Source organism: Oxyura jamaicensis, chromosome 9 (assembly GCF_011077185.1).
Source record: "Oxyura jamaicensis isolate SHBP4307 breed ruddy duck chromosome 9, BPBGC_Ojam_1.0, whole genome shotgun sequence".
NCBI lineage: Eukaryota > Metazoa > Chordata > Aves > Anseriformes > Anatidae > Oxyura > Oxyura jamaicensis.
In genome coordinates this window covers 22983727-22992622 of record NC_048901.1, presented here as the reverse complement: position 1 = coordinate 22992622, position 8896 = coordinate 22983727, and positions in this window count along the sequence as shown.

Here is an 8896-nt window from a genome sequence, read left to right as displayed (position 1 = left end):
TGCCATGGATTTATCCATGTACATTAGCTTTCTGGCTTCAAATTAACTTTTTCAGAAATGTCACAAAACAGTCACAAATTAAATGTGGTTCTATTCTGATTAGACAGCATTTGTTGCTTGGTTATATTTCAGGAAATAAAGACATTTAAATCACTTATTTCAAGACAGAAGTATTAAGAGTGAATTTTACAGTAAGACAAATCAGTCTTCTGAAACACTCATAATACTCTTCAGCAAAATGAAATAAATGGGAGTATGAGCTTCTTCCTGAAGTGTTTGGTAGTGTCACTACTTACGTATTTGGTATGCATTGTTAGGAAATAGGAAATTTTATTGACCAGTTTAAGCTTAGTATGTGGAAGGCAAGCTAGAATCTCAAAAATGGCTCGTTTTTATCCCCCACCAAGTTAATCAGAAACATTTTTATCTGAAGTAGATTTTTGCTATTCTGCAACTATAACCGTCTGATTTTACTGATTTCAAGACACTCGAAAGCAAGTAGGCTGCTGGACAGAGAACATTAATGAGAAAGTGCAGTGCCTCCCAATGCAACAGCCAGACAGCCAGATGCATTTATGTGATGGATAAGACGCTTCTGCTGTTGCTTTGCCATTCGTTAGTAGCATGCAGCAGTCTGTCTGTCTTGGTTATTTCTCAGGCTGCCAGAGCAACTGACCTACCTGAAGTTTAACGGTGTCTGTACAGATGTGTGCATGTTTGTGTGCACACATTAGATATAAATATATAATCTGCTGGTTTCCCTGCTTCTCATCTTTGTCTGGGCCTCCTTCCTAAAATATTAAACCAATTCCATGTCTTCACACACCAGTTCTGTATTTTCCTGACTCATATCCCTCCATCAGGAGGTACAGAAATAATGTATGATGTATCAAAGTAATAATCCCATAAAAAAAAAAAAAGTTTTTATTTTTGAACACATGCAAAATGCGTGAGGAATGAACAAATGACCACCCCAAAATGATGGGGAATAAGGTCTGTTGCCATAAGTTGCAAAGAAGGGCTGAAAACCTGTGTCAGGGAAGTTTTGGTATTTCCAGAGAACCCCAGTGAGTTCACTACTCCTGCACCAGAAACTGCAGAACTAGGCCAGTTCAAAAACTGCCTAAAATGTTTTGGCAAATAAAATTGGGTACTACCATTTGCTATAGATCTGCAAAATAATGTACAAATGTATTCACAGGAAAAAAAAAAAAAAAAGTTGTGGTTAATAATAGTGCTATTTCCAATTTTTAATGAGGCTCCTCAGGGGCATAGCAATGCATAGTGGTATATCTCATTATCTCATTAGAAGACTTTGGCTTGCATCAGGAGCAATTTGGATTAAACCAACGTGTGTTCTCTGAATCCAGGGACCTGGCTCCAGCAAATGGGGGGAAAAAAATTCTTGATGTTTGTTATTTTTCATGGTTTGGGTAAAAATTAGTTTCAATTAAGAAATGAACCTCATGCAGAACTGGGGATAAAGGATACAGTTTTATGGGATAACATGCAATTTTGGGCTATTTATACCTTTATGCTAATTAAGAATTCAGTTTTGTTTTTTTCAAGTGTGCTGTTGACAAAGATGTGCTTTCACACACACAAAAAGAATATAAAATGTACAGTGTTGCTGTCCTTGCAAAGCACCCGCTGCAACATGAGCAGGATCCTGAGCAACTTTCTAACATATTTCTTGCAAGTCTAGCATGCTGCTTTCCTGTGATAATAAGGCTTGAAAATGGAGATATAGCTGTCCTGGCTTCTTGTAGGCAATTCCAGGTAATCCAGTGGTAGATATCAGTAGGTCACTAAAAAGAGAGAAAGAAAAATCATGAATGTTCATGCTACATCAGTGGTTGCTTCAAAAGGTTTTTTTTCTTTTTTGGCCCCACAGATGATGAAGGGTCTAACCCTGGCATCTATTTGAAACAGTGAAGGGTCCTGGGCCATTTATTTATTTATTTATTTTTGCAGAGGGTTGGCAGCCCTGAAGCATTTAATTTATCTCATGTTTGTGATTTTGTGATTTTTTTTTTTTTTTTAAAGACAAAACATTGCCTGCTGCTAATGCTTGTCACTCAGCTGCCACGTCCTTATCTTGTTCCCAGTGCTATGGGTACGGTCTGCAGTTAGTACTCCTCTCCTCTCTGAAGTGGTGGCCTCTGAAAAGTAGCCGTCGTAATTGTGTGTTGTGGTGGGCTGCAGAGGTTAAGTGTGAAGCCTTTGGGTGACTGCCAAAAGTGGATTTCTTTCAGAGGCACCTCTTAAATGCATCTTGAGGGGGAAGGGGAACAGGGTTGCTCGTCTAATATGGCTGATGATGGGTATTGCTTAATATATCTGGTAGAATAGATTTTTTTCTTTACACAAGGGGAATTTTTATCTTTTTACAGCTGAGAGCATTGTGGCATAAATGTGCAGCAAACGGTGAGCTGCAGACATCCCACCGTCCCTGTCTGCTGGCATTTCGGTCCGGAAAAAAGCCTCTCGTATGTCAACAGCAAGAGTGAATACAAAGAAAAAATGTTTACCCTTTTAGTTTACTTTATCAGCTCTATCGATTTCCTGATGTGACGTCCCTAAGATCTCTCTTTCAGAGAGCTGCAGAGCCACACGCGTTTCAGGAGGCTCTGGGCACGCGCCCTGCTGGAGCAGCTCTGCGTCCTGGAGCTCAGCGAGGAGCACTTTGCACATACACTTATGAGTGTGTTTGTGGGGAAGGTGCTTGCAAATGGAACTGTACCTGCCTCCTCCAGGCTAATGCAAGCAGATGCCTGTGTCTTTTGAGCTCCTTGGTGTTTCTCCTAGATAGCACTTTGTGCACAGGAGATGTAACCTGAGCATTGCTCCTACGGAGCCACAGCTGCCTATTGCTCCTGGTTTTCAGGGAAAAAAGAAGGAAGGTTGCAGACACAGGGTCTTAAAAATTATTTTGTGCAAGTGTGTTTTTTTTGTGCAGCAGCATTATCGATCCCTGTTTCACTTCTCACTTGGCCTCACCATGCGCTGATAGATCCAGGACTGCTTGCTGCTGGCATCAGAGACGCGCTTCTCCTTCCATGCCCCTACTAGGAGCTCCTAGAAAGAGTTTTGCCCCTATTTGACCTCAAGAAAATGCATGTTCTTGGTAGGAAAAATAAATAAAAAAAAGCTGCATTCCTCCTTATCTCATATGCATATTGCATGTTTATTACCGTTTCTATTAAAAACGGTGATCCTTATGTTGTTTAAATACTTTAGCCATGGAAGAATGAAAGAAGATATTCCTCCCCCCAAAGTTTCTGTAAATAGCCAATTAAAAGGTTGGTACAACTATGGATATTGTAACAATATTTTCTATTTTATAACATTTTCCTTCCAAGAAACTCAGACTGCATGCACGCAGTTTGTCAGATGTTTCTCCTATGAAATTGAGGATACCAGAAGTATTTTAAAAACTGCATGCATAATAAAATTACAGCTCCCATCACCAAAACACAGCTTTCTTGAAGGTGGAAAGATAACAGCTAGACAGACATCAGAGCATATCAGGGAAAATAAAACTTCAGCATTTTGCCTAATGACAGGAGATTCAAGGGAGCTCGGTTATGTTAATAAATACTTCTGAGTCCCTACTTTGTGGAAGGGAAGCTGAGAGCTCGTGAGCCAAGGCCTGCGTTTAACCCTTATTTCTTCAAATATGCTTTTCTGATACCAGTATCTACTCCTGACTGCTGTGAACATACAAAAAAAGCTTAAAATTCATTGTCATCACTTTAAACAGCGAGTTTTGCTCTTTCTTTCTTTTTCTTCAAGGATTAACTTGGACCAAGATCTCAAGAGAGAGTTTTTTATTTTATCTCTCTCTTTTTTTTTTTTTTTTTTTTTTTTTTTTTTTTTCCTGTGCAAAGATCTCTTTAGGATTCTGCTTTGTGGTCCAATGAAGTAAAAATAAAACTTTGAAAATCATTGGGAAAGTTGCTGATTTTCAGCATTTAGATGCAGGTGGCTTCCAGGGTTGTACTGCAGAATTTTTAGTGTAGCAGCTCTCATGGCAATAGAAAAGTAGTTAATCATGAAAATGTTTACAATTATTTTTTAACCAGAGATTTAGAGTCTTCTGAATTTACTTCCTTAGTTGTTACCTTATGGGATTTTTCCAGCTGTCACTTGATGAGTAGTAGTCTGTTATTTCCATTTTCTACTTTTTTTAAAAAAAACTTCAGAGGCTCAGGATCAGGTTATAGAGATTGGAGATAGAAGCACTGTGATACTGTGTTATTTTTGTCAATAGCAATCATGGGTAATGAGATGTATCTCTTAGTTTCGTCTGAATTTTAAAAGGCTTTTAAAGTTATTTTTAAAACCTCATCACAAGTGTCTGAAACCAAAGATAAGACAGTAAGGATATGACTTTATTGGAAACTATGATTTTGAGATAACTAGATAAAAGGTTTGATTGTAAGTGGAAGAGTGATGTCAGTGTCATGCTAGAAATTGAATTAGAGTATGTAAATATGCAGGTAATTAGACTTCTTGGTTCTATTAATTATTTCAGCATTTCTTGCTGCAATAATGGAAAAATATGTATTGCTTTCACACCCTATTTCAGTTCTGCCAACTAATGGTTTCCCTTGAACAAAAAAAGGTGATAAGGAGATAGTCATTGTTTGCTTTTCACTGAGGATAGGCACTTACTGTAATAGGTTTCTGCTGGCGTATTACTGGGCTTTGTGAAAAGACAAACAGTTTTTCCTCTAAATCGCCAGTGGAAAATACTTGTCAAGCACTTTCAATTGTGTATTTTTGCCAGTATTTTAATGATGACAGATATAATATTGCCACTACTGTGAAAGCAATTTCTACCAGAGAGTTTTTTTTTATTTTTATTTATTTATTTATTTATTTATTTATTTATTTATTTTTAAGCATGCTTAAATTCCTTCAAGAGAAAAAAGTTATTTGCTCTTCCTGAGCCTGGCTGAGCCCTCGGTGGTCACTGGCTGGAGGGACAAAGCTGGGGTAGCTGCAGGAAGCGTGGAGAGGGTGGGGAGGGAGCCTCCGGGGTTTGCTCTCTGTACATAACAGTGTGTGGACAGCTTTTTGTATATAAATATATATGCATCGAAAGCCATATGTAACCCACTGTACCATGATGGAAACTCTGCTTCTGTATTTTACATACAGAATGACTGAATTCATTTATCCGTGTTTTGAAAATAGCGAGTACCGACACAGCTTAAAGTGCAAGACTAAAATAACTGTGTTACTACATCAATATTTCTGAGAAAAAGAAAAAAAAAGCAAACAAACCTGTGATGATAAGCTGGAATATGTTGCTTAAACTAGTTGATGCAATGAGGGAATCCAGCTCATTAATAACCACAGCCCCATCAGAAGTTAAGTGCACATGCAGTAATAGCACACATTCTCTAGCAGAGGGGCTTGCACACACAAAATCTCCATATATTAAATATACACTTGAGAAACACTACATAGCAAATGCTCCAGTTGCAGTTGTATGCTGCTGAGACTCTGCTGCAATTTAAGGCTCAATCATATGTTCTCCGAGGAAACCCACTGATACCTAATTACAGGAAGATTACAAACGATAATGACAACATAATGAATTACAGAACCTTTACGACTTAGTAGCACAATTTCCTGCTGTGAATCAAGACATCTAGATGAAATGCGAGGATATCTTTGAGTGACATTTGCTCATCTTTTCCATGAGGATTCGAAAGGGAATTATAAAATTGCATATTACTTGTTTTATGACAATGACACAAGTTCTTGTGCTTGGTGTGTTTTTATGAAGTTGGAGCCAAGAATATACTAATATTGTGACATTTCCTAGCACATACCATCTTTGTTGGCAGCATAGTATCTTACACTTTAAGAGTTCTGCTTTTTGGATTTCTATATTTCTGTGGCCTTTTATTTTCATTTAGTCCTATTCAGGGTCCTTTAATTTATCTAGCTGGCTTTGCTGTCATACTCTACAGATTAAAAACATTAAAGTTGTGAAGGAAATGGGTTATTGGAGTCCTGTCCAAATACCGAGCATTGGCAGTGCCAGGATTACACTTCATATTGATCCTCTTCCTTCCAGTTGCTATTCCTTGGGTTTCAGATGTGGTGCTACAGCCATGGGCAAGACCACGATGTAGCAATCATGGCTAGAAATCTCAGCCTGGCTGAGAATCTCATTTTGGTTACAATAAGTACTGTTCATTTTAATGAAGTCATACTTAACCTATGAAATGCCCCCGTGTGCCTTGGCTGTGACTCGGGCAGAACTCAATTTTATAATTGTGCCCTGCGTACAGTGCCAAATTTGCTTCTGACTGAAACCTGGAAGGGCTGGTTTTCAGCCTGACCAACTTAACCAGGATATCCTTAATTCCATTAAGGTTTATTAGCCCCTCATCAACAGTTTAAAATGTCTGAGCAAAACTAGATGCTATTGATATCAAGGACAGAATTAGTTTCAACCAAATGAAGACACGAATTGTCTCTGAAAGAGAAAGTATGGGCTTCTTTGTGGAAGCAGAAAATAGTTTCATAGGAACTTGCAAGGAATGTTTACTTAGATGACACATCATTTTAACACTAAACCGACAAGAAATGTCACAAAACCACAATAAATTTAGAGAAATTTTATCTTTCTTTACCTCATTAAAAGTCTATATAAAACCAATGTGCCTTACCAACATGAGAAGAAAGGAACATCATGAAAACAGTCTATTGAGCACAAGTATAATCCCAAATGTCCTCCCCATGTATGTGTGCTTAGAGTGGTGGCAAATGCTCTGGATTTTCCTCTCCATGGAAACTAATATCTTTTGATAAGAATTGAAGCCCTGAAGTCTGCTTTTCAATGAAATGATATCATTTTCTTGTAGAAATCAGACCCTTTCCAGGAAAAAAATATAGTCCCGTAAACCCTCCCTGTCCCCGAGTCCTACTGGAAAACAACATCAATTGAAACTTTGCCCAACCCTATTATTATCAGGTTTAGTTCTATCATTTGATTAATTTATGCTTCCCTCTGTGATACCTGGTAGCTTTGCTGGAGAGCTTGCCCCTGTTTTTGCGCGTGCTGCTCAGTGCTGCTTCTGCCCAGTGACTTGCACCCATTCCCATCACTGGAAGCCAGCTGGGGGGATAAAGGTCCATGTTGGCTCTTGTCAGACATTGTATGGAAGTGATGCAGCCTGACTTGAATTCTGCTGTGAAAAAAAGTGGGAAATGAGGAGCTGGACTGCTATCTGGAGATAACCTATAGCGGAGCTGTAGTCTTGGCGGCAAAGAGACTTTAAATTGATCTGATTTAGATAAACAGATTGCCAAAGGCTTTTTCTGGATACACTAAAAAATCCTCTGAAATCTGTTCCAGATCTAAATACTGGTAGATCGTAACTTTTTTTAAATCTCTGACTTTTTAAAATAATCTTGCTCAGTCAATGCTGTTTCAAACTCCCTTTGTGGGGATTTTGGATGATATACTTTGGATAAAATTTAGTTTTGAATTTTGAGAGGAATTTAAGATCAGTATGTCATTTTAACATTGTTAAAGCAACGCTTCCAAACTGCTGGTTGCATGTGTTATGTCGTGTATGTATAAAACTGTGGATGAAGCTAAAGCATTTCCTTCATGGTCAATGAGCTAAACCATTTTGATCTGAACAATCTGAACAATTTTTTATTTTGTTTTGGCAGCAAAAACTTTCAAACTGTAATTCTTAAGGCTTGGTCCTTCTGTTATCCATCAGCTCTAATAGTCATATGGCCTTTTTTCCTTTCTCTCCCATATAGCGAATAACAGAGTTGCTCTGACCTTGTTTCAAAGTGTTTTCTGCACCATGAATCACCATTCTCTTCTGTCCTGAAATGAAATTTTCTTCAACATATGATGAAAACGTAAGGCCAGAAAGCTCGACTGTCTCTTCTCTCTTGACTGGTGTTTTGTCACTGTCCCTTTGTCAAGCCCAGTGACACCAAGGCTGCTCTTGCATTAAGCAAACCCCAACAGCAGTCTCACAACCAGCAGTTAACTGAAAATGAATAACAAAGAAGGGTTATTTTATTTTTTGTAGATCTTGAACGATCGTTTCCCAAATATTTGTTTTACACACTGGAATTCCTGATTGTTAGGTTGTCTTCACTTGCAACTGTTATAGCTCAAGTGATGTTTTTCCCTTTCCTTTAATTGCTCTGGTGTTAGTCAGAGGGGAGAACAAGACAAGATGAAAAAAAAAAAATCTTTACTAGTGCAAACTTTGATGTGTTATGTGACATCCAGTTTACTTCTCTTCGCAAGAAGGCTGTAAGTACTGCTGTTACTGTTAGAGCAATTTGACAAAAATTGCAATCAAAATGCACACTTTATGACTGAAAAATTAATTTCCTCAAGACAAATTCATAATGAAGTGACTTGCAAAGAAATCAGATCATCCTCCAAAGGAAGTGAACATATCTAGTTTTTTTTTTAAAAGAAATCAGAGTAAAATAACTCACTGCTCACTAACCTAGCATGATCCTGAGCTCAGTTTCTGTAATTTACATCACAGTGTGCTGCAACCATAGTCATTAAGCTGGCTGACATTATACGACTGTTTCTTTTCAGCAAGTGTAATGTTTTCCCCAGAAAGCAAATAATTATAGCCAAGCGTAGATTTTATTCACAGGCAGGGGAGCCTTTGGCCAGCAGCGAGGCTTGTTGCCAATGACCGAAGATGACAGCAGCCGTCAGAGCTGCCTGCCTCTGCAGCTGGAGAAGGTGCTGTAGCCATCTAGCTGGAGGCAGAGGACAAGGAACAGAACTTGTAAGAGAGATGGATTAGAAGTGCTTTGGAAAGCCAGCAAGAAAATCAAAGTGGAGTTTGAAAAACATATGCAGGCAGACAGGGGT